Source organism: Phyllobates terribilis, unplaced genomic scaffold (genome assembly GCF_046119375.1).
Source record: "Phyllobates terribilis strain yellow unplaced genomic scaffold, ASM4611937v1 Scaffold_35__1_contigs__length_13245226, whole genome shotgun sequence".
Classification (NCBI taxonomy): Eukaryota; Metazoa; Chordata; class Amphibia; order Anura; family Dendrobatidae; genus Phyllobates; species Phyllobates terribilis.
In genome coordinates this window covers 4,910,158-4,923,399 of record NW_027362795.1, presented here as the reverse complement: position 1 = coordinate 4,923,399, position 13,242 = coordinate 4,910,158, and the positions used below count along the sequence as shown (strand labels likewise).

At 46.6% G+C, this 13,242-nt stretch overlaps 1 pseudogene; it reads left to right on the top strand.

Annotated features, from left to right (window-relative positions):
• Positions 1-13,242, top strand: part of LOC141182609 (uncharacterized) — a 272,324-nt pseudogene that overhangs the window by 229,040 nt on the left and 30,042 nt on the right.

The following is a 13,242-nucleotide window of genomic DNA, read 5'->3' as shown; positions in this document are numbered from 1 at the left end:
ACAACAATACAATAATCATTAGGTAATGCCCAAAATGGCTGAAAGTCTTTTAAAACAAAGAGCTGAACAGCACACTTTCCGTCTGAAATCCCTGGATTTCACTATATTAAATGTCTTGAGGTGAAGGTGTTTTCCTGAAGTACTGAGGGATACATCAACCTGAAAGACAAACAACAACAAAGCAACAATAACAAATAACAAACGAGGTAGACGAATGTCTATAACAGTTCCTGAAGTAATCCAAAGGATGCCCATCTTCGGATTGGAGAAGCCGCACTAGGCCAAACTGTCTCCAACCCAATTGTAATCCAGTGGTTACAGTTCTTGGAAAGTTCCTTGTGGTTGAATGGATAGTCCTTAATTCTCAACTGACATAAGTAAGATGACCTCTGATATAGGCCTAATGAAAGATTTGGGGTCACCTTGCTTCTTGACTGTTACTTCCACTTTGGACACCTTGCCATCTTCACTTGAAAAGGTTTTCGATATAAGTCCCATAGGCCATGCGTTTCTTTTTGCTTTCTGGTCTCATGAGAACAAAATCTCCTACTTGTGAGCTAGGTTTAACTTGTTGCCATTTTCTCTGTCCTTGAAGAAGATTAAGGTACTCCCTCTTCCATCTACTCCAGAAACAGCCAGATGTTGCACGTGTTTCCAAGGTCTCTAATATTTGTTACCGGACACAGAGTCTTCAGGTGGGTTAGGAAGGGTTCCAAGTTTCTGAGTGAGGAGAGTTGCTGGTGTAAGAATAGCAGGAGATTCCGAATCCATAGATATGGGAACAAGTGGTCTTGAGTTTACAATAGCAGATACTTCTGCTAAGAAAGTGGTTAAGGTCTCTTGACTGAGTCTCGAGAGGTTTGAGTCCATCAACATAGACTCCAGTATCCAACGAGTGATGCCTATCATTCTTTCCCATGATCCGCCCATATGGGAAGCGTGAAGAGGGTTGAAGACCCACGAAAAGCCATTGTTTGCCAAGAAATCCTGGACTGCTGTTGAATCTAATTGTAGTTCTCGACAGGCACCTACAAAGCTTGTTCCACAATCAGACCTTATTTGCTTGACTGGTCCTGGTATGGCGAGGAATCGTCTTAAGGCATTGATAAAACTGGGAGGAATCCATTGATTCTATTACTTCTATGTGTATTGCTCGTACACTCATGCATGTGAACAACACTGCCCAACATTTACTTTGTGCATGTCCGCCTCTAGTCCTACATGCAGTGACTTCCCACGGGCCAAAAACGTCCAAACCAATATAGGTAAACGGTGGCTCTGTGCTTGTCCTATCAGCAGGCAAATCAGACATCTGTTGTTGTTGCAGTTTTCCTCTTGCCTTGCGACACTGAACACAAAGATGAATTAAATGGGAAACTTGTCTCTTTGCTCCCACAATCCAGAGGCCTGCAACTCTTAAGGCACCTTCAGTGAAGTGTCTGCCTTGATGTTTGACCTTTTCATGGTAATGTCATATTAGCAGAGTGGTGATGGCCAGGAATGATTAGAGGATTCTTTTCTGCCTCCTCCAACTTGGCTTTGTTTAAATGACCACCGACTCTCAGTAAACCCTTCTTATCAATTACGGGATTTAAGTTGACAATAGGGCTGTTTTAAGGGACATCTTGCTTTTTAAGTATACATTCCATTTCATTGCTGCACATTATGTATCACAAACAGTTCACTCAGAATAATGTCTTCTGCAGAGAGAGGCTTATGACAGATGTGCCAACTGCGACACTCAGCGTTACTGTCCCTTATTGCAGTAGCATTGTGCGATGTGGACTAACCTTGCAATAGCACGAACAAGCCTTGTCCATCTGGAGAAGCGATCAAATCGCCGACAGTCCAAGCCATCCTTTTCCTTGGAATTGGTGATGAGGGTGCTGACATCAGGACGGATCTCTGGGTCAACATCTGGATCCTGAAGACTGAAGTTGTCTTCAACGGCAGTCTCTTCACACTGGTCGCAAAGGAACTCCAGTCCTGTTAACCAAGAAGAGTTTACGAAGGCACCAACAAACACTGGCCTAGTAGCAAGGTCAGCAGGGTTAAGATGGGTTGGAACATACTGCCATTGCTCAGGTTTAGGGGATTTCCTGATCCTTTCAACGTGGTTACTGACATAGAAGCATTTTTTCTGGTTGTATATGTAGCCCAGAACAACCTTGCTGTCTGTGTAGAATCTTATGTCAACCACGTGAAAAGCTAGTTCACTCTGTATGAAGTCTGCAATCTCCATGGCTAGTACAGCCCCACAGAGCTCAAGTCTGGGTATGGTGTGCTCGGGTTTAGGAGCCAATTTAGCCTTTCCAAATAGAAATCCAACATGGGCTTCATTGTTAGAGTCTATAACCTTCAAATAGGCAACAGCTGCAATAGCTTCAGTAGAGGCATCAGAGAATATATGGATCTCTTTCCTTTGACTCATAGCAAGAGATGCTGGAGTGTAACAACGTGGTATGTGGATTTTATCCAAGGCGCAAAGAGATTCCCTCCATGACTTCCACTTTAGTTGTTTGGCAGCAGGGAGTGGTGCTTCCCAGTCCTTAATAGACTCTGAAAGTTGCTTTAACAGAAGCTTGCTTTGTATAGTCAGCGGTGCAACAAACCTGAGTGGATCGTATAGACTGTTCACCACTGACAGAACTCCATGCTTAGTAAATGGTTTTTCTGTACCACTAACCTGAAAACTGAAGGAGTCCTTTAGTAAGTTCCATCTCAAGCCCAGACTTCTCTGTACTGGTGGGTTGTCTGAACCTAGATTCAAGTCTCTGAATTCTGAAGCATGATCATTAGAGTGAAAGGCCTTCATGACAACAGCACTATTGGAGGCAATTTTATGCAATCTTAAATGAGCTTTAGAAAGCATACCTTGTGTCCATTTGAGCAGATCTATGTCTTCGTCCGCTGTGGGCAGGGATTTGAGACCGTTGTCCACGTAGAAGTCCTTTTCAACAAACTGTTGGGCGTCCTTCCCGAATTCTGCTTCACCATCAGAGGCGGTCCTACGTAGGCCGTATGTAGCAACTGCAGGAGGACTGTTTCCAAACACGTGCACCTTCATGCAGTATTCAACTATTTCCTTGCTGGTGTCATTGTCTCGGTGCCATAGAAAACAGAGATAATTTCTGTGATCTTGTCGCACGATCAAACAATGGAACATTTGTTCAATGTCAGCAGTAATGGCGACTGGCTCTTTTCTGAATCTCATGAGCACTCCCACCAGGTTATTAGTCAGGTTGAGACCAGTGAGGAGAACATCGTTCAGAGATACACCATCAAGTTTGGCGCTTGAATCGAACACCACTCTGATTTGTTTAGGCTTTCTTGGATGGTATGCTCCAAAGGAAGGTAGATACCAGCATTCTTAATTGGCTTGCAAGGGTGGAGCTGGCTCTGCGTGGTCATTGCGAAATATCTTCTCCATCAATGCTACAAAATGGTCCTTCATTTCAGCCTTATTTCGCAATGTTCTCTGCAGTGAGGTGAACCTTGATAAGGCCTGTTCTTGGTTGTTAGCAAGCATGGCCCTTGTACCCTTGAAGGGTAAGGGAGCGACCCAATGGTCAGATTTGTTCTTGAAGAATCCACTGTCCATTATTTTAATAAATTCCTTGTCTTCTATGGATAAGGCGACCTTGTTGTCATCTTGTGTTGTGCGAAACACTGTTCTCCCTAAGTCGTCACCATAGGGAGTGGGAATGATGTCAGGCTCTTGGATGAAGTCAGAGAACCTTTCTTTCACCTCGTAGTGATGAGAGCATGGTTTGAAGGGAGTTGTGCAACCATTTTGAAGTACATACGTTTTAAAGGAGTTGACTTCGGATGCCTTGTGACTCTTATCCAGACATACATTGCCCACGATTACCAAGCCTAGATCAAGTATTTGGGCGTATGGAGCATCATCTGGGCCATTGCATTGTTGGCGCACTTTGTGGACCCTTAGAATGTCTCTCCCCAGTAGGATTAGAATATCAGCATTCGTGTTCAGAGGAGGAATTTCGTTAGTTAAGTGCCTCAAGTGGGGATGATGAAGCGTGGGAATTTCTTCCATGTTATCAGGTATCTGGTCACATTCAATTAAAGTTGGCAAGGGTATGTGCATGTTCCCCTTGATTGAAGAGATAATGTACCCAGAGGCTCTCCTACCAGAAGTCTCAATATGACCAGAACAGGTGATGAGGGGTTACGGAGCCGTTTGTCCTTTTATATTGAAGATCTCAAAGGGTTTTGGCTTTGCTAGAGACCTGTTACTTTGCTCATCTATTATGGCATACATTTTGGCATACATTTTAGAGGCCTTGTCGGGTTGTCCTTCTGGATAGACCTTGACCAGACATACTTTAGCGCAGCATTTAGGACCAGTCCCTTCTCCACATACTTCCATATATGAGGAGGAAACAGCAGTTGCAGCTGGATCAGAAACTTGTGGCTCCCCGCCATGATTTTGAGCAGGATTGGGTGCTGCATTGTGAATTGTGTGGAGCTGGTGTGGGATGCATAGATGTAACGTGTTTGTCACTACTGCATTCAGTGCACTTAATGACAGCCTTATAGTCCTTAGCAAGGTGGTCTGAGGAGGTGCAACACTTGTAACATATCCCTAGCTCCTTGAGAGTATCTCTGCATTCCTGCAAAGTCTTTGCCCTGAATCCACGGCATTCCTTAAGTGGGTGATAGTTTTAGGAGCAACAGCGTTTGTTTTGTTAAAAGAGGGTGCAGTAAGGGGAACGTCAGTCTTTCTCACAGATACTGTGCTCCTTATCTCTTTACGTTTGGTGATATTGTTATCATACCTTGTAGATCATGATGATGATGAAGCTGGTGGAGTAGGTTCAGTGAAGTCAAAGCTGGGATCATTCTTCTTCCAAGCTTGATCACTGACGAACCTGGAAAAATATGAAAAGGGAGGAAAAGACACATTATGCTGTCCTTTATACCGTGAGCCATGGTCTGCCCATTTATCCTGCATGCATTTTGGCAACTTGAGGCTATGTGCCCACGATGCAGAAATGAAGCAGAAAATTTCTGCAGCATTTCTGCATCTCCCTGGCAGAAAAAAACGCATGCAGATTGTACATGTGTTTTTCCTGCCAGGGACAAGCGGAAATGAAGCGTTCTTCACATGCATTTCCGCATGCGGGTGTCGAGCGCTTTCCAAGCGATTTTAGCATCACTTGGAAAGTGCTTGACAACTTGGTCACACTATATAAATGCATGCAACCGGCATGGATTTATATAGTGTGACCTGAGAGAATGGTAAAAAATAAATATTATACTTACCTTCTGACAGTCCCCGGTGTCTTGCTTCGCTCCGTTCTGGCTGCTGGGAGATCGCCGTACACTGAAAGACCTGCCGTCACATGACTATGACGTCAGCGCAGGTCCTTCAGTCCTTCGCGATTTGCTGACAAAGGAGAACAAGCGCTGCGGGGGCCGCCAGAAGGTAAATATAATCTTTATTTTTTATTTTATTCTTTTTTTTCCAGGTACAATGGTACCCAGGTCTGGATGAGAGTCTCCTCTCCTCCAGACCTTGGTACCATCCGCACATTGAACCATGTGATATCCGCTTGTGGAGATGCTGTGATGCGGATATGACGCGGTCCAATGCAAGTCAATGGCGGCGATTATGCTGCGTGTTCACAAAATTAATGGACATGCTGCAGATTTTTGAGCGCAGCATAAACGCTGCGGAAAAATCCGCAGCATGGACATTAACAGTGCGGCTTGTCATGGGGGACCATGGGGGGCGGATTACCAAGTGTTTCCCAAGCGTTTATGCCGCGGAAATTCCGCAGCATAAATGCTTGAAAAACGCATAGTGGGCACACAGCCTGAGAATTACTGGAGTCACGCCATGAGCAGTATCAAGGTAGCTCAGTCCTGAAAGACGTGGGTCTAATTTTGCCAATTCTATTTCCTTTAGCAGGTCACTCAGGTCTTGAAGTTTTCGATTGTCCTTGTTAGTTATTTTTGCGAAGGCTTGCAGTTTCTTAAATAAGGCATACTCTATGGCTTCTGAGCTGCCGTGGGTTTGCTCCAGTCTCTCCTATGCTGCAATAAGACCTGCATCTGAATAGTCCACATGAACTACCCTTATTGTCTCGATGCGCTCCGCTGATTCAGGGCCTAACCAGTTGACAAGCAAATCAAGTTGTTCCTTGCCGGTGAGATTAAGGTCTTGGATTACTGCTTGAAAGGTTGATTTCCAGGCTCTATAATTTTCGGCACAATCATCAAACTTTGAGAGACTGATGTTTATTAACTACCTGCGAATCATATATCTGGCGAATTCAGACATGTCCGACCTCCCAGTCATAGTTGCAGGATTAACTTGTGGTATCCCTGGGGAATGTAAATTCTCTGGCTTATATGACTGAGACAGGTCAGGACGGAATGATGTGGCATGAGGGTTAAGTTGTGGTTTAGTCTCTATAGGATCTGCTGGCTGCGGCCTAAATTGTGGGATAGTGCTGGAAGTTACCTTGTCGGCAGTAGGTGGCAACATTTCTTGGCTTACGGGTGCATCCGTGTGGTGGATTGGAGGTGGCATTGGTACAGATGGTAAATGTTTTAGCACATAGTCTGTAGTGCGATCAGCTGGGTCCTCCATTTCTCCTGGAATAAAGCAGTCCATATTAGCATCTTGAACTAGTGCTTGTTCAAGGACCTTCAGTTTAGCGAGGGCTGCTGCTTCTTCCCTTTCTGCTTGGCGTATTTTTAATTGAGTTTCCATCTCAGCTTCCTGCTTTTTCAATTGGGCTTCTACTTCAGCCTCCTTCCTAGCAAAGGAGCTTCTTACTCTAGCTTCCTCTGCAGATGCACGTATTTCCAGTATCTTGTCAGACAATGTTGACTTCCTGGACTGAGATGATCTGGAAGACCGAGATGTGATTTTGGTCAAGGCTGTACGATGTGATCTAACCTCTTGGAGGTGTGCGATGCGGAGTTCTGCCTTATCCTGGGCATCTCACACTAATACGGTCTTTTCTTGGAGAAGAGTCTCCATTTCAGCTCTGCTGGGGCATCATCCATATCACAGTTACTCGGGAATGCAATGTACTTAACAGACAGTCTCTGGTAGCGATCATAGGCGGCAGATAAACTCTTCAATTTGGCGGTTAAATCTGCTGCGTCATTGTTAGCACGTGGAAGAGCTGCTAAATAGTGCTCAACTCTGCCCCGTAAATAATCTATGTTATCATGGAGCTCATCTCTGGTTGTCTCCAGGTTCTCTATGACCTTTTGTGTTGGCTTGGTTACTCGTTGTGGTCGTACATCCTGCTCTGCAGTAAGTGTGGACTCTGCTCCTGGAGCATCTGTGGTGTCAGGAACATGATGTGCTTCTCCCACAGATGGATCCACTGTGCCTTTTGTAGACATGCTTTAGCTAAGATGGTAGACTTGCTAGCAGACATGCATATGCACACAGATACTGAAGACTTAGGTGTCTTGTTACTATTCTGCCACCGATGTACGTGGGGCGAGATGTGTATGAGGGATGTGACACAGATCTCTGTATAAGCAATGGCAGATAGCGTCAACTCACTGATCTGCGGTTCTGTTCCTCATGACCTGCACGTGGTAATCCAGAATGATGATGCAGTGATGAATTCAGCAGATTTATTTACAGTTCTTGATGAGGTGAGATGAGGGAAAGTGAAGGATGAGGAAAGATTAGGAATTGTAGGTATTAGAAGCGCTAGGTAAAGTGGTAACAAGAGAATCCTTTCTCCAGTCCTGCAGCATGTGTAGTCAAGATGGATGTGAAGAAGAAGGAAGTGAGGAGCAGGAGGTAGGAGGAGTTACAGACCGAAAGGTGTTGTGGGTAAAACACAGGAATAATACATGTTATAACAATGGCCAGTAGATGGCAGCAAAGCACAACAATACAATAATCATTAGGTAATGCCCAAAATGGCTGAAAGTCTTTTTAAACAAAGAGCTGAACAGCACACCCTCAGATGACTTCCCTGATGGGTACAGTGTCCAAAATGGGGTCACTTTAGGGGGTTGTATGTTGTTCACACCTCGGGGGCTTTGCTATTGGCCCCCACAAGCGAGGACCAGGGCTGTTGAGTCGGTAAGCCAAACCTTCGACTCCGACTAATCAATTTCCATGACACCGACTCCACGACTCCCTCATACATGGCTCATGTTTAAGTGATAAATTTACGGTAGGACACATTTTTTCAGCTAAAAGTCTAGACCCTTAGATCAGGAATAGGACAGGCATTTATAAGACATTTCATAACTTTCCCAAATTCTTATATAAAAATATTCCTCACAAACTGCAATGAATTACTGTACCCAACTTATTATATACACTGCTAAAAAAAATAAAGGTAACACTCAAATAACACATCCTAGATCTGAATGAATGAAATATTCTCATTGAATACTTTGTTCTGTACAAAGTTGAATGTGCTGAAAGTCACACAAAAATCATCAATGGAAATCACATTTATTAACCAATGGAGGCCTGGATTTGGAGTCACCCCCAAAATGAATGTGGAAAAACACACTACAGGCTGATCAAACTTTGATGTAATGTCCTTAAAACAAGTCAAAATGAGGCTCAGTATTGTGTGTGGCCTCCACGTGCCTGTATGACCTCCCTACAACACCTGGGCATGCTCCTGATGAGGTTGCAGATGGTCTCCTGTGGGATCTCCTCCCAGACCTGGACTAAAGCATCCGCCAACTCCTGGACAGTCTATGGTGCAACGTGACGTTGGTGGATGGGGCGAGACATGATGTCCCAGATGTGCTCAATCGGATTCAGGTCTGTGGAACGGGCGTGCCAGTCCATAGCTTCAATGTCTTCATCTTGCAGGAACTGCTGACACTCTCCAGCCACATGAGGTCTGGCATTGTCCTGCATTAGAAGGAACCCAGGGCCAACCACACCAGCATATGGTCTCAAAAGGGGTCTGAGGATCTCATCTCGGTACGTAATGGCAGTCAGGCTACCTCTGGTGAGCACATGGAGGGCTGTGCGGCCCTCCAAAGAAATGCCACCCCACACCATTACTGACCCACTGCCAAACCGGTCATGCTAAAGGATGTTGCAGGCAGCAGATTGCTCTTCACGGGGTCTCCAGACGCTGTCACGTCTGTCACGTGCTCAGTGTGAACCTGCTTTCATCTGTGAAGAGCTTAGGGCACCAGTGGCGACTTTGCCAATCCTAGTGTTGTGGCAAATGGCAAGCGTCCTGCACGGTGTTGGGCTGTGAGCACAACCCCCATCTGTGGACGTCGGGCCCTCATACCACCCTCATGGAGTCGGTTTCTAACCGTTTGTGCAGAAATATGCACATTTGTGGCCTGCTGGAAGTCATTTTGCAGGGCTCTGGCATTGCTCCTCCTGTTCCTCCTTGCATAATGGCGGAGGTAGCGGTCCTGCTGCTGGGTTTTTGTCCTACGGCCCCCTCCACGTCTCCTGGTAGTGTCTCCTGCCTCTGGACCCTACGCTGACAGACACAGCAAACCTTTTTACCACAGCTCGCATTGATGTGACATCCTGGATGAGCTGCACTACCTGAGCAACTTCTATGGGTTGTAGAGTCCGTCTCATGCTATCACGAGTGTGAAAGCACAACCAACATTCAAAAGTGACCAAAACATCAGCCAGAAAGCATTGGTACTGAGATGTGGTCTGTGGTCCCCACCTGTAGAACCACTCCTTTATTGAGGGTGTCTTGATAATTGCCAATAATTTCCATCTATTGTCTATTCCATTTGCACAACAGCATGAGAAATTGATTGTCAATCAGTGTTGCTTCCTAAGTGGACAGTTTGATTTCACCGAAGTCTGATTTACTTGTAGTTATATTCTGTTGTTTAAGTGTCCCCTTTATTTTTTTGAGCAGTGTATTTTAGGAGTCGGAGTCGGTCCATTTTATACCAATTTCAACTCCGACTCCACCAAAATGTGCTCCGACTCCACAGCCCTGGCGAGGACTGCCAAACACACACGGCTCTGCTCCGTACGCCTCTTATACGCGCTGCTCCGCTCCGTACGCCTCGTACACACATGGCTCTGCTTGGAACGCCTAGTACACATGCTGCTACGCTCGGTACGCCGCGTACACTCGCTGCTCCGCTCCGTACGCCTCGTACACACGCGGCTCCGCTCCATACGCCTCGTACACACGCGGCTCCGCTCCGTACGCCTCGTATACGCGCGGCTCCGCTCCGTACGCCTCGTACACGCGCGGCTCCGCTCCGTATACCTCGTACACGTGCGGCTCCGCTCCGTACACCTCGTACACACGCGGCTCCGCTCCATACACCTCGTACACACGCGGCTCCACTCCGTACACCTCGTACATTCGCGGCTCCGCTCCGTACACCTCGTACACACGCTTCTCAGCTCCATACACCTCGTACACACGCGGCTCAGCTCCGTACACCTCGTACACACACGGCTCTGCTCCGTACACCTCGTACACATGTTGCTCTGCTCCGTACACCTCGTACACACGCTGCTCTGCTCCGTACACCTCGTACACACACAGCTCTGCTCCGTACACCTCGTACACACGTGGCTCTGCTACATCCACACTGTAAACCCCTCCTGACCCCACACATAAACTTCAGCTCATCCAGCACCATGACAACCAGCACAGCAGAGTCCTGCATCCACTGGGGCCCCTGATCATGTGACCCCGACTCCTCCCCTCCTGTGACCTCATCACAGCCATATATGTGGTGGCGGCTCTGCAGGTCGAGGTATGTGGAGATTTCCCATTAGGCTCTATTATTTCTTCCTCTTCCTTCTATGTCGCCTCCATACTCCGTAGCGCTGTACACAAATTATTATCACTGTCCCCATCAGGCCTCACTCTCTCCTTAGTCTTTCTTCACACCTGTTCACATTTGCCGCCTTCGCAATCTTTGTAAATGACTCGTCCCCTGGGCCGAGGGGTACCCGGAACCGGGCTTCTGGGGGTTGTAGGGTCCATGGCGGTGACCCGGTCCCGTGGCTCAGGGTGGTCAGGCCAATGGCGGTATTTTGTGTTTTTTTTTGTGGTTTAATGTCCGACTACGCCACCCGTGGAGTGCGGTCAGTGCGGACCGCCGCTGCAAGGCAGACCGCTGGGGCTGATGGTATATGCAGCTTAGGTAGTGTGACTCCCCACGAGAAGAGTGCAGCCCCAGGGCACTGTAGTTGATGGTGAGGGTGATGGTGCACGGGAGTCCCAGTACTAGTAGTGCTGGTGCGACGCTGAAGCAGGAACGACTCAGAGTCTTTGCAGTGCAGTTCAGGGTCTTTACTGGTGATATTAAGGCAGACCCTCCCGGGAGTACTGGCTAGCATAAGGGGCCTGGTCAGTCTGCGAGCAAACAGGAGTTCCCCTGGCCAGGTGGAGTTGTAGGCCTCCCCATCTATCTGCACTCTTTCTGGCTACCTTGCCGTAAGCGGGTTGAAGTAGCCCACGTCCCTGAGTATACCGTGTGGTGCTCACCCGTATGGCTGGTGACTTGGGGCCTTCTGTTAGCCTCCGCTCCTGGATGGCGGTGCTGGTCCCTTCCTTGTGACTGAGCCTCCGGGCTTCTATGGCCAGAGGACCTGGAATCCCCTGCCGGCTGGTTTCTGCTGCTGGGTGGATATCCGTCCCCACAGCCTCGGACTCCGGTGTCCGGTTATTAGGTTCTAATGCCAGGGCGAGCTATATCTCTGCTCAGCTCCAGCCCCTGGTCTTCAGCTACTGCTCCTACAGAGCTCCTGCTGTAACTCTCCCTGTGTCTGGAACTGTCTCCAGGCTCTGACTAACTAATCCCGCCCCAGACCCAGTTTATAAGGGCTGATTCCTCCCCTCCCAGGTCTGGGCGGGCGGTGTTGCATGTTTGAGGGCTCCTGACCAGAGAAACCTCCCACTTGCTCTCAGTAATATTTCTATTACTGTGGCAACCAGACCCCTGGGGTGCCACATAATGATGTTTTCATCCATTTTTAGGAATATTTAACCCCTTGGCATCAGGCGATTTAAAATTTTTGTGCTTTAGAACTAAATTCACTTTAAAATGCACTGAAAAAAAAGAAAAAAAAACATCATTAAATGTCCGGTGTGAATGAGCGGCGATGTCATCCTCCCGGTCGGTGCGATACCAAAATTAAGAAGAATTTATTATTTAGTGGTTAAAATAAAATTCTGAATTTGAGGAAGGAGAAGGATTTAAGTGTTTATTGTTTTTAATATATAATATATATATGATCGAGAGGAGATGAGTTTAATGACAAACATATGAAAACATTATGTCTGCATAACCTGTGATTTCTTACATCATAAGACACAATACGTATATCCACATCATTGGTTTTTCCTTTAAAAAAATTGATTGTTCCTTATAAAGCATGTAATTGACAAAGTTATATCTTTTTTTGAAGTAGAGAGACCTTATCCATACGTACACCCACATATAGACAGGCTTACAGTATATGTAACCACACAGAGGGTCAGCACTTGTGAGGGAGCCAACACAGATTCCCCCCTGCCCAGGCCAGCCCTGCGGTAATAGTAATACACCCCCCTCCCCCAATTGCCATAGACAATAATGATGCACAACTTTATTCCCCTCCACAGTTATTGTGCTCAACAATACTAAGGGCTCATTTATATGTCTGTGCAATGTATGGACTGGCCGTGGGTCTCCTGACCTGAGCATGACGGCTTCATAGAAGTATATGCAGCTCCATGATGAAGTCCTGGTGATAAGAAACAGGGAAGGGTCGATGGAATCTTCCCACCTGGTGGAGTTGAGCCGGTCAGGCACAACTGTGCTGAGAGAAGTAGCACAATGGTATTCCTCGTATAGACTGCTTCCCCACTGTTGAAGTCAACAGAAGGAGGCAAAAAATGAGGAAAAAAGGCTTTATGATGGCCCTAGGAAGATGTCAGATCGATTTTGTAACACATTGCTATCTTTTAATATGTTTTTTGTTTTTCTACACCTTCTCATCTTTGTCTTCAGCATGACAGCGCCCACCATAAAGCTTCTTTTCTCATTTTTTACCTCACAATTATATAAATATATGAGGCTGTCATCCCACTCCGGTCAGGAGACTCGCGGCCAGCCCATGCATTGTAGTCTCACTTGGACATGTGAATGACCCGTAACGAGGTTGTTTTTATCCTCTTTGCTGTAATCTATAGCAGGGTTCCCCAACTCCAGTCCTCAAGGCCCACCAACAGGTCATGTTTTCAGGATTTCCTTAGTATTGCACAGGTG